This window comes from Arabidopsis thaliana, chromosome 2 (genome assembly GCF_000001735.4).
Source record: "Arabidopsis thaliana chromosome 2, partial sequence".
Classification (NCBI taxonomy): domain Eukaryota; kingdom Viridiplantae; phylum Streptophyta; class Magnoliopsida; order Brassicales; family Brassicaceae; genus Arabidopsis; species Arabidopsis thaliana.
The window spans coordinates 3823370-3842246 of record NC_003071.7 but is presented as its reverse complement, the minus strand read 5'-3'; the positions used below and the strand labels follow the sequence as shown (position 1 = coordinate 3842246).

Below are 18877 nucleotides of genomic sequence, written 5' to 3'. Positions count from 1 at the left end.
TTATGGTTTGTTCTCGTTTTTTATTTGAAATGCTATAAAAGATGAAAAGACATACTTGTATATATAGAAAATCAAGTTCAAATACACATACAATTATCTTATTTATTACACAAACAACTTATTCAAATAAACATAAGTTCAAGTAGTGTTTGGGCAAAGATAATCTAAGGATCATTAGGTGGAGGACTTGGTAGACGTTCTGTGGTTGTGGTAGAGTGAGTGGCCATGAAGTCCAAGAACTGCGGATCGGTTTGGCGGAGATACTTCTCGACTAAAGACAATTGCTCGAGCTTGTCATTTTGCTCAGCTGTGACTCGGGCTGACTCAGCTTCTCGGGCATCTCAGCATCTCTCTTCTCATTATATGCAGCCTGCTCTTCTATTTTCCTTTGAGCTTTCTGCAGCCATTCTTCTAGGGCTTGAAAGGATGATGAGGAACCGGAGTGTTGGCGGTTGGCACTGCCTAGAGTGTCTTTTAGACATCCAAGTCCATAAGGATTGCCTCTTGAATCCCTTTCTGTGGACTGCAAGAAATAGAGGAGAAGCTCATTAGTGACAGAATATTAATTGGACTCTTAAAGTCATAATTAGACTACAACATCTTACCTCGAGAAAGATGGCTGTATAATCATCTAGTGTGTCTGTAAAGTTCTCGGACATAGGTCCCGGAATGAACCAAAATTAATGTAGACTTACATATTCACTAGCTACAAGAAAACAGACAAATAGTTACATGAACCAAAATTAATGTAGATTTACATATTCACTAGCTACAAGAAAACAGACAAATAGTTACATGAACCAAAATTAATGTAGACTTACATATTCACTAGCTACAAGAAAACAGACAAATAGTTACATGAACCAAAATTAATGTAGACTTGCATATTCTTTAACCCATAGATGATATTCTTCAGCTCTTCTGACGTAGAGTTCTTTTTCGGCCAAGGATGGATATTTCGCAGAAAGATAATTCTCGAACATACAGTCTCAACAAAAAAAGACAAATAAATCAAAGTGATCTTACCTATGAATAAATCAAAGTGATTAAAAATACCTCTCAAATGGTTTAAAATAGTCACAATTTCCTAAAATATATGCATGTGCATTTTGGTAATCTTTCTCTAAAAGCCATTCTACATGCATTGAACCACTTGGACGGCCGACCTGCATAAATATGTTAGGTACTCCAGGGACATGATATACAGGAACTTCACCTTCATCGAATCTTGTTAACCTGATACATATAATTTAATTAAGATCGAAGTAGTATAGCAAATTGTTAAATAAATAAAGGTATTTACCTTGATTTTGTTTGTATATGATCGGCAAAGTAGTGCTCTGAAAAATAAGCAATCTCGTCATTGATATATGACTCAACAATTGAACCTGCAGCATATCTTTTGTTCTTTGCTTTTCCTTTCAACTTTTTGAAAAACCTCTCAAATGGATATATCCACCTATATTGGACAGGGCCACCCAATTCAGCTTCGTATGGGAGATGGATAGGTAAATGTTCCATAACATCAAAAATGATGGTGGAAAGATCTTTTCCAAGTTACAGATGATTAAAACTATGTTCTGTTTGAGAATTTGAACGCGACTTATCTGTAAAGTTCTCGAACATAGGTCCCGGAAAAATGCTCCAATTCCTAAAATATATGTGCAAGTTAAATAATTACATAAAAACATGTTAGTATTGTACCTGATAATGCAAGGTGGACATTCCGGTCAAGAAGTTCAGCAAAGATAAATGGAAGTAGTCGCTCCATAAAAACATGACAATCATGACTCTTCATGCCTGAAAACTTACCATTCTCCAAATCTACACAACTAGCCAAATCTGAAGAATGACCATCTGGAAATCTAACATCATGTTTCACAAATTGAAATAAACTCTGTTTCCCTTCTTCTATCAATGTATACGCTGGAAAAGGAGTTTTACCCGTACTATCAATATGTAAGCCTGGCCGAGAACAAAATTTCTCAATATCCAATCTTGACATGATATTGTCTTTTGATTTACCTTGAACACTCAAGAGAGTGTTCATGATGTTGTTAAGAAAATTCTTCTCTGTATGCATAACATCAATATTTTGTCGAAGATTGAGGTCCTTCCAGTAAGACAACTCCTACAATATGCTTTCTTTGTCCCAATTATGTTCCTTCCCATAGCCTCGCATCTTCTTTTCATGACCGTTCCCACCAACATCTTTCGTTTTGGGTGGATTTACACTAGCCAACCGCTCGTAATAAACTTGCTCCCCTGTCAAAGATCCGGGTGGATACTCTCTAGAAGCGTCTCTTCCTTTGAGAAAGTCTTTTTTGTTCCTACGAGATGGATGACTATGAGGAAGAAATCTACGGTGACAATCAAACCAGCATGTCTTCCGTCCATTGGGTAGATAAAAAGACTTTGTACTTTCCATGCAAACTGGACAAGACAATTTACCATGAGTAGTCCATCCCGATAACATGCTATACGCCGGAAAGTCGCTTATCGCCCACAGTAGTACTGCTTTTAGATTAAAATTCTGACTTAATGAAACATCGTACGTATCGACTCCAGTACACCACAACTCTTTTAGCTCCTCAATAAGAGGTTGGAGGAAGACATCAAGACTAGCTCGAGGATGATTTGGTCCAGAATTCAGAATGGTAAGAAATAAGTACTTTGTATTCATGCACATACCAGGAGGTAAATTATATGAAGTTAGGATCACAGGCCACAATGAATGATTACGAGATATGCCAAATGGATTAAAGCCATCAATACACAACCCGAGATAAACGTTACGGGGTTCTTTAGCAAACCAGGTATGTAACTCTTGGAAATATCTCCACTCTGCCGCATCTGAAGGATGATTCATTTCTCCCTCCTTTGATTGGTGCTCAGCATGCCATCGCATAGCCGCAGCTGTCTTGTAGATACCACATACGACTATATGGTACTTTGGTTCTTCGACGGTCGTCCTTAGGCTTCCATCTTTGTGCGCCACAAAATCGACATTGATCTTCTTTTTCGTCTTCTTTCCAAAATAACATACAATTGTTCTGGCAAACATCAATCGTATGATATGGAAGTCCTAAATTGCGCATCAACTTCTCGGTCTGGTAATGTGAAGTGGTAGCCTGGTTTCCTTATGGTAAAAAATTTGTAAACATTTTGCAAACGGAGTCCACCAACTTTTCACTCATATTATACCCCGCTTTGTTGTGCATGAGTCGAGATGCTAATGATAACTGCGACTGCCCTTCACGACAATAATCGTACAATGTATTATTTGCACCTTCTAACAAGTCGTAGAACTTATTTGAATGGTTACGGACTGGCTCTTCTACATTCTTATAACTACCATCATGATGATAGTTATCATCATACCCCACGTTATCATCATAACCCACGTTAAAATTAAATGCATCGTTCACCATATCCACATATGGATCTTCTACAATATTACCCACTTCTTCATGATTCTCTCTAAAATACGTCCTATTCGTATAACTAGTTCCGATATCCATATTCAATTCTTCTCCATGCATGCTTATACCAAACATAATAATCAGGCATAAATCCTTGACTAAACAAATGACTACTAACTCTTCTACCTGAGATGATGTGTTTTTCATTCTTGCATACACTACAAGGACAATGAAATTTACCTCGACTACTCTGTACTATAGGCTGACTATTAGCGAATGTCATGAATTCCTCAACTCCTGCGACGTATTCGGCTGACAAATTCTCCGTCACTTCATCGAATCTCTTGTACATCCAATCTCGATAGAAACTGCCACTACCGCTGTAATTGTAGTTTTCCGCCATTATAGAATAAACTAAATTTCTATTTTTTTTCGTTTCAATCGTTTTTTTTTTCCTTTTGATTGTTGTTTTGATTTCTTGGTGAAAGAAGAGTGTCCTGAATTTTGATTATATATACGAATTTTTATGACTAATTTACGACTACAACAAACAAATTAGGTGTACCTACTTGGCAATGCGAAAACGTTTTCCAACTGCTTAAGTCGACTACTCTGCGACTAAGTTGCGACTATTTTACGATTGCAGAAATGTGTATTATTTTAGTCGCCAATCAGGCGACTAACTATCGTAGTCGGAAATTGTAGTCGTGCATTGGCGACTATGTAACGACAAACGTCTCCCTTCAATAATATAATAGTTAAATAGTCGTTAATAGACGAGTAGTTGCCGACTAACGAAGTTAGTCGTAAAATAACGACTATTTGACTACTAATGTTCAGGTTGTCGTATAGTTGTCGTAACACTGTCGTCAAGTAGTCGCCAAAAATGACGACGACATCTGTTGTCGCTTTTTGTAGTCGTTATTTGTCTGTTTTCTTGTAGTAAAAAGGTTATTAGACAGGGAGATCACAATGTCATCTCACCTGTTCGTGCTTGTAATGGATATTCTTGCTAAATTACTGGATAGGGGTGCTATCAATGGCCTATTCAATCTTCACCCCAGGTGTGTGGCTCCCTTTATTACTCATCTCAGTTTTGTAGACGACGTTTTGGTTTTCTTTGATGGGTCCATGAGCCCAGTTGCAGGGATTCTCAACATTCTGGAGGCGTTTAAGCTTGGGTCTGGACTAGGCATTAACAAGTCCAAAACCGCTCTTATGCTAGATGGAGGAGACTATGCCAGGTCTTCTTCTTTAGCGGCTACCTTTCGGATGAAACAAGGAGCCCTCCCAGTCAGATATTTAGGAGTGCCCCTAATGGCCCAAAAGATGAAAAAAAACATGATTATCAGCCTCTTTTGGATAGGATCAAATTTAAGTTCTCTACTTGAACTACTAGGCATCTTTCCTTTACGGGCAGATTACAGTTACTCAAGTCTGTAATTTATTCAACAATTAACTTTTGGGTTTCGATCTTCCTGCTGCCTACCCAATGTCTCACAAAGCTAGAGGAGATGTGTAATGCTTTTTTATGGAAAGCAGCTCCAAACTCCGTTTGAGGAGCAAAAATTGCTTGGGAAACAGTTTGTTCCCCTAAGGAGTGTGGCGGGTTGGGTCTTCGACGTTTGATAGATTGGAACAAGGTTATGGCTCTCAAACTCATTTGGTTATTGTTTACAGCTGCAGGGTCCTTGTGGGTTTCGTGGGTCAGAATTAATCTCATTAGACACAAATGCTTTTGGGATTTGAATCCGTCTTCCTCTGGTAGTTAGATTTGGAGGAAGCTTTGTAAGATACCACCTTTAGCGAGACCCTTCTTGATGTGTGATGTTGGTTCAGGTGAAACTGCAAGTTTCTGGCAAGACAATTGAACGAGTCTTGGTCTTCTCATTAATCTGACGGGGCCTACTGGACCTATCTTAGTTGGTTTGCCTCTGAATACGGAGGTAAAAGATGGCTTAAGAGGTGGTGTTTGATGGCTGTCTGCTAGTAGGAGTCGTAACCCCTCCATTCTTCTTTTAAAGCCCTGCTTACCGGTTGTGGGGAGTATGGCTGAGTGTACTAAAGATGATGTTTATCTGTGAAAAGTCGATGCTCATGCTCCTTCAAACTCGTTCTCTGCTTCAAAGACTTGGATGGCTCTTCACCCTCCGGGTGTCCAGGTTAATTGGCATAGATCAATTTGGTTCAAGGATCGGGTCCCCAAGCATGCTTTCATCTCTTGGGTTGTGGCTTGGAACCGTTTGCATACAAGGGATAGGCTGAAAAGTTGGGGTTTCTCTATTCCTGCAGTGTGTGTGCTCTGTAACTCAGGGGATGAGTCTAGAGAACACCTCTTCTTCAACTACCCGTATAGCAGCGCTGTCTGGACTTATTTCACTAGGTGTGTTGGACTATCTCCTCCAACGTCCTTCATGGCTTCTCTCCTCTGGTTGAAGACGGCTTCGACGTCAAAGAACCTATCACTTATAATCAAGCTCCTCTTTTAGGCTTCCATTTATCTGTTGTTGAGGGAGCGCAACTCTCGGATTCACACATCCTCATTTTTGAATCATACTCAGCTCATTAAGGAAATCCAGCTCATTGTAAGGGCCCGTCTTGATCCACTTTCTAGGAGGATGGGTCAGGGTCTTGTGGGTGACTCGCTTCTGATGACTTGGTTTGCTGTGTTCCAAAGTTGATTAGTCACCGCTTCTCTGTTTTGGTTCTTCTTCTTCGTTCTCTGTTTCAGGTGCTTTTTCTTCGGTCTCAAGCCATCCGCTGCTTTCTGTTCTAGGCTTCCTCCTTTCTTTGTTTTTGGGCCTGTGTGCTTTGTTGGCCTTTGGGCTTGTAAGTTTTCTTTCCTTTTTTATTTTTCTTTTTCTTTTGTGCATGTGTGCCTTGTTGGGCTGTTGCCATGTAACTTTTTAATGGAAATTTAAAATTAAAAAAAAATAAATAAGAAAAAATAAAAAAAGATGCTACCAAAGGCCAAGAAAGAGAAGGCACAGAGAGTGGACGTTGCACTATCACTCCTGATCAGACCACTGCTGAAAGATTAGGCATGACTAACTACACGCCGACTAGAATCACTCTCGTCTTCGCGGATTGTTCCAAACAAATCCCTGAAGGAATCCTTGAGGATGTTCCTGTTAAGGTTGGTAATTCCTTAATCCCTGCTGATTTTGTGGTCTTGGATTATGGAAAGGAACCTAAAGATCCTCTTATCCTTGGGCGAGCTTTCCTAACTACAGCTGGTGCTAGGATTGATGTGAAGAGAGGAAAGATCTCTCTTAACATTTGTGATTTGGAGATGGAATTTGGTATGGATGGTTCAGAGATCACTAGGGCTATCAGTAGCATTGCCTCCAGCCATGACACATCTCCTTAGACTGCTCAGAATCCCCAAACAAAGCTACACACAATGCTCCCATCAGCTCAGCTCGCCAATGAGAACTGCAGAGAATCGGTGTCGATCGACACCATCCCTCATGTCGATTGACACCCTCAGGTTTCACAGACAGAAGATTCTGCAAACTCTCTACAACCTACACCCATTGTGCACCTTTGTTCTAAGTTCTCTTCTATCTCTTCTCCTGCTTTACCTTTGATTAATTCTTTAGATTCTTTGAAGTCTTCTTCACAAGTTAACAAGCCTAGAATTCTTCGAAAGCTTGTTTCTCCTTTTGATATTGCAGGAAACGAGGAGAGTGTCGATCGACACCACCATGATTTTTGATCAACACCTGCAGCTGCCCAGACAGGATTTGTTTACACACCGCCTTGGAAGGCAAGGAGGCAGCAAAAGTCTTCCACCACTCCACCCACATCCTGAACTCCGCCAAGTCAAGCTATTGACTCTAAACAAGCGCTTAGTGGGAGGCAACCCACGGGTTTGATTTTTCTTTTTCTTTCTTTTATTTTCTTTTATTTTTGATTTATTTTTCTCGCTTTTTCGGATTTGAATGCCACTGGGGACAATGTCGTTTAAGTCTGGAGGAGGTTCTTATTAATTATGCGTTTATTTTTTATTCTTATTATTTCGTTTTTCAGTTTATTGAGTCATTTCTTTCATTCTTTTAAAAAAATACATTTTTCTTTATTTTAGTTAGGAATCATGATCTATATTTCTCTTAATTATTGTCTGGTTGATGAGTGCTACAGGTTCGACTCAGTCCGACTATTGGAAAGTCTAGATGGCAAACAAACAGACTTGAGGATATCCTAGTTTCCAACATAACCACCAAGGCTGGAGCTAATCTTACTGCTCTTTCTTTCACCTATTCAAACGGTTAGTATTCATAGATCTTGACTCCTTGTTCATACCTGATATTGAGACCAATGTGATAAAAAGAATGTGTCTCTCCCCTTATAAAAATAGAAAATGAGAGATTGACAGGATTTTCATATAGTGTATAGGGGTAGGAATGTTTCCTATGACGCCATTATTATACATTATTTGGAATGATCAATTGCAAAGGTTGGAAAATACCGAGGTTGTCGATCCAGTATGCGAGTTCTCCTTTGTTTACTCTCTAAAACGAATAAGTCTGGGGAGAGAAAAAACACCAATGAAAAATATATATATAAAGAATGGTCGATTCATCATGGTATAGTACAAGAATGAGTATAGAAGGATCTTGAATGTTAGCTTGTTTGATGAGACCCAACGATGAAACCCTGGTGGATATAGTTGTGGAACTTAGGTATGGAATTTAGAAAGTTGTGTAAGCTTGCAGAGAAGTACATGTTGGTTAGGATTTGATTAAACTTGTTAAGCATTTGGACTTAGTTTGGATGATCATGACAATAGGCTAGAGAATGTTGGAAGTTCCTTTGTTTTCAAAACCTCTTCCACGGGTTCTGTTTTTGTGATTTGCTTGAGGGCAAGCAAAAGCTAAGTCTGGGGGAGTTGATATAACCCTGTTTTTATTGATTTTATCTATGTTTTAGGTTTAGGATTTTGAGTCTTTTTGTTATTTCTCGAGTCTTTTTAGAGTCTTTTCAGGTATTCTATGCAGTGGGACAACAATGGAGATGAGGAGACATTTTGGAGCAAAAGCTAAGGAAAGGGAGCTAAGGATGATTTCAGATTTCAGATTCAGAGATCGACACCAGTTTCGGCCCAGAAAAGTCCAATACGCTTTCAAGTTTACAAAAGTGGAAATTTGCCCCAAAAGACTTCCCTATTTGCATTATTAGTCCCTGGACGTTTTATAGGGTTTATATATAGTTTTAAAGGTCATTGTTTAGACCTAAGTTCCTTTTATCAAGTTTTTAATCCCTATTTTCAGAGAGACATAAGCTAATCATCCGTTGTTCTTCAGAGATTCATTCAGTTCTCATTACAGTGAAGAGATCCTTTCATTCCCTAATTTTATTTGTTGTGTTTATGCTTTCTTATTCATTTATGTTGTTTGTTTCAATCAATCTGTCTGAGTAGTTTCTTGTTAGGAATTGAGTTTTTCATTAGGGATTCATATGGTTTAGTAGATCACCCCCTTGCTAAATTATGTGTAGAATTAATCTTAATGCTAGATCTAGAGTAATTAACTAGATCTTGAATCCAGACACTAGATATACCCACCATAGGTATATGTAGTTGGATCTATTATTTGATGAGTCTGGTTTATAGGTGTGTAATAAGAATCGGCCTATATACTAAGGTGAACAATTGAACTCGTTTAGAATGCATGTTTAGGTTAAAGATCTCTCGGCTTCTGCGGTTATTCTTAGCTATAGGCACAAAAGTTTTGCAGAACACCACCGGTTATTCCATAATTAAAATTTGTGTTTAATAATGGTTCGATAACAACCTAGCTTTCATTAGATCTACTAACCAATAGTCTCCTGAGAATACCTTGTTCCTACCTCTTTATTTTATCGTTTACAACCAATCAATCCGTTGTCTTTTTACTTTGTTTACTTCTTATTACAATCAATCTCTACTAGCTTAATCTTGACATTCAACTCATTGTGTGGACAAAAAAACTTTAAACCATATCATTATTATTTATATTTCTTCTGTTTAGACCTCTTTAAAATTGCAAATTCGTTTATAAATCTTTATTTGTTTTTTTATTTCGTTTGTAAACCCTTTAAATTACAAATTTGTATGTAAAATACTTAAATACTTCAAAGGATGATCAAAGTTATAGTTATTACAAAGTTATTTGCATTGTTTCGTTGAATGATGTTGTAGAATTATTCTTTGATGTTAAAGATTTGATCTTGAAAAATGCGCATATATAATTTGCAAGTTTATATACGATCATTATGTTGGAAACTTTTTATCTTTTTTTGATGATTACACTTGGATTATTGAGTGGTTATGGATAACGCTACCAAAATATGTTATAACTTTGATATTTTTATGCGTTACAATTGATGTATAAATCATTTGTAATAAGTACGTTATGTTTCATCGTATGTAAGAAATCGAGAATATGTGAAATTCTCTAAGCTATGTCGAATATTGGTAATTAACATTTCTTTTTGGAAATCTTGTATAGGATGATTGAGTGGTTATAGATATCGAAAAATGTCGAATTATTTTAGTGTTTAAAGTGTTATATTTTATGGATAAAATGTTTGTAATATACATGGGGTTCTATTATCCCTTTTTAAATTATTGTAACTGTTTATTGTTTTCTGAATTAATTTATTGGAGTTTTAATTTAATGTATCGATCTTATATCGAAATATTATTTTATAGAATAATTATTGGATTTCATTTTTACCACGATAACCACAAGAGATTTGATAATAAGTTTTTAATCAATTATTCTAAACACCAATCATGTCGTTGTAGTATTTTAGGTTCTCAATCCAAATGGGTGTGATGCTAGCAATCAAGATGCAATCAGAGTTCACAAAGTCAAGCCGAGCAATAACAGGTTTTGGGGTTTCTAGCAGTCCTAAGTGAACATGCAGGAAACAGAAATTCAAGCAGAAACATTAAAACACTCGACCAACACAGCTTGTTACCAAGCACAGGATTTGGTCGAGTGACAAATCGAGTAACAGACAGAAAATATAACAAGGATACTCGATTGCACAGACTGTTTCTAGACAATTGGGTGGTCGAGTATCAGGTCGAGTAACACGCATAAAATGCAAGAACTAAACAACAAGCAGCAAGATGCAGTAAATAATAGCAGAGTAAACAAAGAAATCAATTAGATGAGGAATTCCCGAGGATGGGGTAATTGAGTAGTTTCGTTTCCTCAGTTTACAAGTGATTGACATGCTCAATAAATTATCCCTAGACAACAAGTTCGATAACTAAATCTAAGTGCCACCGCAACAGAGACCCTCAAGTTAAACACGTCCCAAACTCTATCACCATTGACGAGAGCTAACCTAACAGGCATTACGAATCAAAAAGTTAAAGCCAAAACGCTCCATGTAACCAATACCTTGGTACATAGCCACAAATCTCTGGAATTAGTGGTTCAGACATTTCATCTAACACCTTTTGGGTGCGGAAATGGCTGGGCTCAAATTCCAGTGGATCAGAAAGCAATAAGCATTAAGAACAACTAATGTAGAAGGGATCTATAAATCAAACTCAACCACCTAGCATACTGAGAATTCTAAACTACTCTAACCCATCCTCAGAAACCTAGTCACTAATCAGACATCATTGTAGAAAGCATAAACGATGGTAAGAATGAAAACATGATAGCAACAGAGTAATAGCAAGATGATAACAGGATGAACAACTTAGTAAACAAAATGAAAGCAAATACTGAATAAATTAAGAGAAATCTGGATTACAAAATATCAATAACACACAGTGTCTGCGGAAGAAAACTTTTTTCTCGAAAATATAAAGTACAAGCTACTTATAGCAAAATGTTCTGAAACCCTAATACTCAAAACGACGCAGTATTGGGACGGATTAAGAACGATACTCGACCTAGGTGGTCCAGTGATTGGTCGAGTGATTTGCTGGAGTCTTCTTTTCTTCCTTATGCTAGATTGTCTGGTTGAGTGCGGAATCGAGAAGACTCTTAAGCTGGCAGTCGAGTATGATGTCGAATGGTGGATGATGGTGGAACTCGACTTGGTGGTAGAGTGATTGGTCGAGTGAATGATGATGGTGATACTGCACTTGTTGGTAGAGTGATTGGTCGAGTGAATGATGATGGTGATACTTGACCTGTTGGTAGAGTGATTGGTCGAGTGAATGATGATGGTGGTACTCGACCATGTAGTCGAGTGGTGAATCGAAGCGGTGAAGGTAACTACTCGACCAGGGGGTCGAGTGGTGTTGTGAAGTGGTGAAGTCATCTACTCGACCTCGTGGTCGAGTGGTGGATAGAGTGTCGCGGTCGAGTGATTTGCTGTAGAAGTTGTGGCCGAGTATTTTAGGAACTCCAGGATGATGGTACTCAAGCTCGTGGTCGAGTATGTTGATTTGATCAGGTCCACCTCTTCCAATTAGCTCGCCAGCAGCTCCAAATCACCTGAAAACAACACAAATATGCAATATGCATGCAAAACTATCCTAAACATGCAAAGTGATGACAAATGGATGCTCAAAACGTGTAAATTGCACACTTATCTACTCCCCCAAACTTAGTCTTTGCTTGCCCTCAAGCAAACAATTAAGAACAAGCTAGAGGTGAGTTTTGAAAGCGGGGACTCACAAGCAAAGCATGAGATATGACAATTAAGATTAATGTATAAGCTAACAGTTCTAAGATGCGAGGTGATCGACTTCTACTTAAAAACTATAGCCATTCTCTGTTATGATCCAAATTCACACTCAGTTGCACAATATGTCAAGATCGACCAATCCCTTTAACATTCATTAAGTTCATGAACATGAATCAAGATATGCGTCGCTAGTGAACTCATTTGGCTAAGGACAGGTTATGAGACAAAGATGGTCTCTTTAAGGTGGTTCAGATTTTAATAACAGGGAACTCTTAATGAAAAAGGATTGGGCTTTAGAAGAATGCTAAAGATAAGTACCAACCTATGCATACAAGAATAGCACCCCATCTACCCAATGACGTAAACCGTGAATAACAAGTAGATGGTCCTATCTCTAAACCCAATGATGATCCTAAGTCTACCCTTTTGCACTAAAGGCATATTTCGATTCTTTCTTGGATCAACTCATTTCCTTTTCTTTTTTTTTGCTCTTGCTCTTAAGGAGAAGTTTTTCTTAAAGTCTATGAGTCTAATCTAGTGAATTGGTTTTACTTAAACTCTAATGGCTCTTATGATTTTTGTTTTTTCTCTTTTCCTTTCTGTTTTTATTGCCATTTTTTTTAGGGTATATCTTATCAATTCTATGCTTCCCAAACATTCACTAGACCTCAATATGATTCTCAGCTTCCTTCTCCTAAAGATTCTAACCAGTTTTCTTTTTTTTTTTCTTTTCACACTCAATCTCAATCTGCAAATAAGTTCCCACCTACTCCTACCAAGTCCGAAAACGCAGACTCAAACTACATGGGATACTACTCTTGTCGGCTGAAACCTAACACGTTCTACCAAACTCAATCCTGAAAATAGGCCTCATATGCTCTCACAATAACATGGCTTGAAAGAAGGGTTGGTTAAGGGAGGGGGAACTACTCCAATAATAGAAGCAACTACTTGGATTAGCAAGAGTGATGAATAAATTAAAGAAAATCCAAATATGTGTTCTAGCCATGAGTTTAAAATCGATGCTAACATGATAATTATAAGTCAGATTCAAGTTCAAATTGACAGGAAAAGGTGTCATGACATGCAACGAGTGGTTTCTATAGAACATGGTGCGGTTTTACTTCAAAGTCATTCAAATGCATAAGAGAACTAATAACTCATTTAGTGAATCATCATGCTTACAAGGTTATCTCCTCATTATCCCCTATGCATATGCAACAATCCTATATGAAACATTCTACATTCAATCCTAAATGCAATGCAACTATATGAACACTCTGTTTTTGTGAAATATTTTTCTGAAATGTTTCAAAACTTTTTTGGTTTTTCTATGCTTTAGATGAATGCAGACTCAAGAGTATATACAATGTAACACACACTTCCTGAGCCCTCCCCTAAACTTAAATCACACAGTCCACTGTGTAACCAAATTTGGAAGAGAGTACTCATGACAAACCACATCACAGAAACAAAATAAAAACAGGAGATGGTATAGTACAATGGTGAAGTGAGGCGCTTACCTCAGTCAAGTTTTAATGGAGTTGGTCATCAATGGATGCATGTGAATTCTCCCAGCCCATTGAAGTGTCTCCCTGTTCTGTCTCAGCTCCAGCTCCCTGAGGGTACTCGAGCTCATCGCCTCTGCTACGGCCAGCACCGCCACAAGTATACTCGACCCCTCTTCTTCTACTACAGTCAGCACCGCGGTCGAGTGATCTTCTGGCGTGATTAAGCCAAAATAAGGTCGAGTATTTTTCATTGTCTATGGTCGAGTATTTTTCTTTGTCTATGGTCGAGTACACTGTTGTACTCTCAAAGCCAGAATCCACTTTACTCAGCTCTACATACTTATCTCCTGAAAACACTAATAACATGCATCAAAAATAACAAGGAAAAATAGATATTTGTACAAAGACAGACATGGGACTTCCTCCCAAGTGAGCTTGTTTTAAGTCTCCAAGCTTGACTTCTCATACTCATTTGGCTTAGGCTGGGTTGCAGAGAGGAGATGAGGTCTCCTCTCCTTCTTGAGTAGGGTGATCATCGTACTCATTAGTGTTTCTTGACAGGTCTGCAATTGAGAACTTAGTGGCCATGTCCTCGAAGTAAGCTTCTTTTTTATCAGGATAGTCTTCTCCACTAGACCATTCCAACGTGAATTCACATCTTTCTTTGCTGACCAGAATAGTGGCTCCATAATCTGGGACGTCCTTGATGTTGAGTGGTACTTGGTTAGCTTTTCCATTGAGCTCCTTGATTCGATCCTTCATCTCTTTCACAATATATGTTAGCTCTTGTATGGCTTTGTCCTGCCATTTAGATCTCTCCTTGAGTTCTAACCAATCATCTGACGTTCGAGTGCTTGCCTTGAGCTGTTCGGTCAAGCATGAGCTCTCAGGGAAAGTTGGAGGCTTCTTCGAGTTGTTGGTGGAATCAGTTGGTCGAGTATGTGTTGAACTTACTTCATTAGCTCTCATATCATTTGGTTTAGACCCCATCAAGCCCTTGTAAACCTCTGAACCAACTGCTGCCTTGTGTGAGTCTAATGACTTTTCAGAATTCAAAGTTTCATTAGGGAGATACCCAGCTTTACCACTCTTGATTAAAACAGTTTTTGAGTTATTTGCTTCTTCAAGTTCCACTAGCAGTTCATCAACTAGCCGATCCTTTCCCCAACTAAGAAGGTCTGTGCTTCTATTGTCGGCTTCTTCATAGCATCATTGATGTCAAACTTAATTTTAAAATCCTTCCCCATATTAAGATCAATCTTTCCTTGCTTAACACCTATGATTGCTCTAGCTGTAGCCAAAAAGGACCTTCCTAAGATAAAGGGATCTTTTGGTTCTTCATCCATGTTCAGCACTATGAAGTCTATAGGCACCTTCCACATTTCCAATCTTGATAGGCAAATCTTCTAATAACCCATGAGGTTGTCTAAAAGACCCATCATCCAAGATTAAGGAGATATTGCAATATTTATATTTGTTGAAACCCAACCTCTTAGCTACTGAGAGTGGCATGAGACTTACTGATGCTCCTAGGTCACAAAGGCATTTATTAAAAGTCAATGAATCTAAGGAGCATGGTAGAGTGAATGAACCAGGGTCTCCTAGCTTCTCTGGTATATCCTTCTCCTGTATGATGGCACTGCACTCATGGCTCATAATTGTTGTTTTCTAAACTTCTTGAATTTTCTCCATGATCAAGTCTTTCAGGAATTTTTGGGAATTTGGGATATGCGTGAGAGCATCAACAAGAGGTATCCTGGCTTCAACTTGTTTTATGTTCTTGGCAAAGATAGCTCTGTACTTATCTGCTAACTCTTTCTTGTGTCGACCAGGAAATGGAAGTGGGGGCTTGTAAGGAGGAGTAACAAAGACTTTTTCCATATTATTAGCAACATCTGGTTCTTCAACAGGAGCTAGTGATCGAGTAGTGTGGTCGAGTGGGGGCTTGTCTGTTGCGTTTTCAACTAAAGCTTCATTCTGACAAAAATCCTCCCCTTCTTGAATTTAACTGTCCTCAGTGATGGAGGTAGGGATATGTCGAGTTGGCAGCTCTCGATCATGGCAGATAGGGATAACATGAGCTGTGACATACTCCTTTGGATTCTGTATTGACCTCCCTGAAAGTCCTGTAACTTTGGGAGTAGAGGTAGATGTTGATTAGCCCTCCAAGTATCGGACTTTGGAATTCAAGGCCTCCACTTTTGCTTTCAGATCATTGTAGCTACAATGTCGCTTATGGTGTAATTCAGATATCTTCTTAGCAATCTCCATGGAGCCAGATGCTTGTCCTTGGAGCAGCTGTTGTAGCATTTGTTTCATGTCAGCATCAGGTGCAGAAGGACCTTGGTGTTGCTGTGGGGCAAACCTGGGTGGTGTTTGCTGGTAGTTCTCCTGAAATTGCTGTTCGGGAGCAAAGCCTTGATTGTAGGGAACAAAAGGTTTGTTCTGACTCTGCTGGCAATCGAGTATGATGTCGAGTGGTGGATGATGGTGGAACTCGACTTGTTGGTAGAGTGATTGGTCGAGTGAATGATGATGGTGATACTGCACCTGTTGGTAGAGTGATTGGTCGAGTGAATGATGATGGTGATACTCGACCTGTTGGTAGAGTGATTGGTCGAGTGAATGATGATGGTGGGACTCGACCATGTAGTCGAGTGGTGAATCGAAGCGGTGAAGGTAGCTACTCGACCAGGGGGTCGAGTGGTGTTGTGAAGTGGGGAAGTCATCTACTCGACCTCGTGGTCGAGTGGTGGATAGAGTGTCGCGGTCGAGTGATTTGTTGTGGAAGTTGTGGCCGAGTATTTCAGGATCTCCAGGATGACGGTACTCGAGCTCGTGGTCGAGTATGTTGATTTGATCAGGTCCACCTCTTCAAATTAGCTCGGCAGCAGCTCCAAATTACCTGAACACAACACAAATATGCAATATGCATGCAAAACTATCCTAACCATGCAAAGTGATGACAAATGATGAGAAATGGTATAAAACAGTGGTGATATGATGCTAAAGTGATGACAAATGGATGCTCAAAACGTGTAAAATGCACACTTATCAAGCTTGAATACTCTATTTTATATTGATCCAAAATAATTTACACGCTAGCATTATATTATGAAAATTTGACTATAAGATAAATCTTTGGAAATCGTGAAAGTAGCAAGAGTGTTGTCATTCACAAATCAAAAGGTTTAAAGTATTGTCATTCGCAGTGGCATAATCTTCTGGATGAATGCGTGTAAACAGACTAATTTTATTGGGTTTGAGATGGTGTTTGTCTTTATCTGTATATACGTTAGCTTATTCAAGTTTTGGACATATTTGGAAATATGTATAGAGTATAAATGACAAGTGAATAATGTTTCCACCATATATAGTTATATACAATCATATCTTTATTCGTTATCTTCACTAAACATTTCAAAATGAGAACACTCAAACGAAAAAAAAGCATCACTCACAAGAGTCGACGATCTAACTCTATATATCAGAAATTGTGTCATTTGTGTTAAGGTTTTGGTTTTTGGTAAGAAAATTTTGGGAGGTGATATAGCTCAAATTGCCTTAAGCTTACTCCCTAAAATAAGAGATCGTCATTAGCACTTAAAGCTCGAATTCCATTGAACCCTCGATGTTCACACAATAGACTTATGATGATTTCAATTAAGCTAGACCAATAGATTATAAAATAAGAAATAAAGAAAAGCAATAAGTATTAAGATGTAAATAAGATGGGAAAGAGTCAAGTTTAGGGTATTCTTGGGAGATAGATGATTAGTAGATATAGTGATAGCTAGGTTGTTATCGAACCGTTCTTAAACTCAAACTCTAATTTTGGAATAACCGGTGGCGTTCCACGAAACTCCCTGTGCCTATAGCTAAGAATAACCGGAGAAGCCGAGAGATCTTATACTTAAACATGCATTCTAATCAAGTTCAATTGTTCACCTTAGTAGATAGGCCGATTTTTATTACACACCTATAAACCAGGCTCATCAAATAATAGATCCAACTATAGATACCTATAGCGGGTATATCTATTGTCTGCATTCAAGTTCTAGTTAGCTAATCTAGAACTAGCATTAAGAACAATTAAAGATGAAGAATCCTAACAGATAACCTAGCAAGGGGGCAATCTACTAAATCATCTAAATCCCTAATGAGAAACCCTAAACCTAACAAGAAAACTACTCAAACATGGAGATTGTAGCACACAACATGATTAGAATAGAAATCTTATAAGAAAATAACAAGAGAAAAGAATTTAGAAAAATCTTCTCTAAAGGAAGTTTCCACACGGTTATGCTCCCAAGAACAAAATAGAAAAAGGGAATAGCCTCCCAAAGCTTACTTCCAAACAATGACCTAAAAACTATATATATAGGTTCTAAAAACGTGTTGGGCTTTATTTAAAAATAGGAGAAACTTCTGGGCCGAATCTGTAAATTTTCAAAACTTCAATAAGTTGCATCCCAAAATTACTATTAGGTATTCGTGTCGCTCAACACCAGGGGTGGTGTCGTTCGACACCTACATGCATTTTCGTCTCCGGATTGCTTCTGCAGCTTAAGCTTTCTGTTTTGCTCCAGAATGTTCCATAATCTTCAAATGAATCTCAAACATGTAAAAACCTGAAAAAAACTAGAAAAGACTCTAGAAATAACAAATAGACTCTAAAACCTATACCTAAAACATAGTTGAAAACACTGAAGCTGAGCCAGTACACTGCGGCAAATTCAGCAGGCCTCCTTCCCAAAAAGTTCGATGGGAGCTCATTTAAGATGTGGCAGAATTTCTACTTGACAACACTGAAGCTGAGCCAGTACACGCAGGAAGAGAAACCAATCCTCCCAGCGGACAACATGGACCCTCGTGCGCTTGCGAGTGTTCATGCGTGGGAACACGGTGATTTCATGTGTAAGGGATATATCCAAAGCCGCCTCTCCGATCCGCTGTACAATGTGTACTCTAATGTCGAGACCTCTAACGAGCTGTGGGATTCTCTTGATAAGAAGTACCAAACCAAAGATGCTGGATCACAGAAATATGCCGCGGCAAAGTTTCTAGACTACAAAATGGTGGACTCACGGCCTATGATGGTGCAAGTTGAGGAGCTGACCTGTCTCTTCCATGATATATGATATATCCCTATTTTCGCTGATTTTATCTATGTTTTAGGTAATGGATTTTGAGTCTTTATGTTATTTCTCGAGTCTTTTAAGTGTCTTTTCAGGTATCTATGCAATGGGACATCAATGGATATGAGGAGACATTTTGGAGCAATAGATAAGGAAAAGGAAG

General features: G+C 38.5%; 7 pseudogenes across 7 annotated transcripts; 3 read left to right on the top strand and 4 right to left on the bottom strand.

Moving 5' to 3' along the window:
• Positions 1–1293: 1293 nt before the first annotated feature.
• AT2G10140 lies at positions 1294–3825 on the bottom strand (annotated as a pseudogene; the record flags this gene model as incomplete). The annotated part of the gene is made up of 1 exon: positions 1294–3825.
• A 529-nt stretch (positions 3826–4354) lies between these two features.
• On the top strand, positions 4355–6121 carry AT2G10130 (annotated as a pseudogene; the record flags this gene model as incomplete). The annotated part of the gene is made up of 1 exon: positions 4355–6121.
• Positions 6122–6391: 270 nt separating this feature from the next.
• Positions 6392–7335, top strand: AT2G10120 (annotated as a pseudogene; the record flags this gene model as incomplete). Its single annotated transcript has 1 exon — positions 6392–7335.
• Positions 7336–11186: 3851 nt separating this feature from the next.
• On the bottom strand, positions 11187–11696 carry AT2G10110 (annotated as a pseudogene; the record flags this gene model as incomplete). The annotated part of the gene is made up of 1 exon: positions 11187–11696.
• Positions 11697–13600: 1904 nt separating this feature from the next.
• Positions 13601–14048, bottom strand: AT2G10105 (annotated as a pseudogene; the record flags this gene model as incomplete). The annotated part of the gene is made up of 2 exons: positions 13601–13915; positions 13989–14048.
• A 2-nt stretch (positions 14049–14050) lies between these two features.
• Positions 14051–16056, bottom strand: AT2G10100 (annotated as a pseudogene; the record flags this gene model as incomplete). Its single annotated transcript has 1 exon — positions 14051–16056.
• A 2301-nt stretch (positions 16057–18357) lies between these two features.
• Positions 18358–18717, top strand: AT2G10090 (annotated as a pseudogene; the record flags this gene model as incomplete). The annotated part of the gene is made up of 1 exon: positions 18358–18717.
• Between the last annotated feature and the right edge of the window lie 160 nt (positions 18718–18877).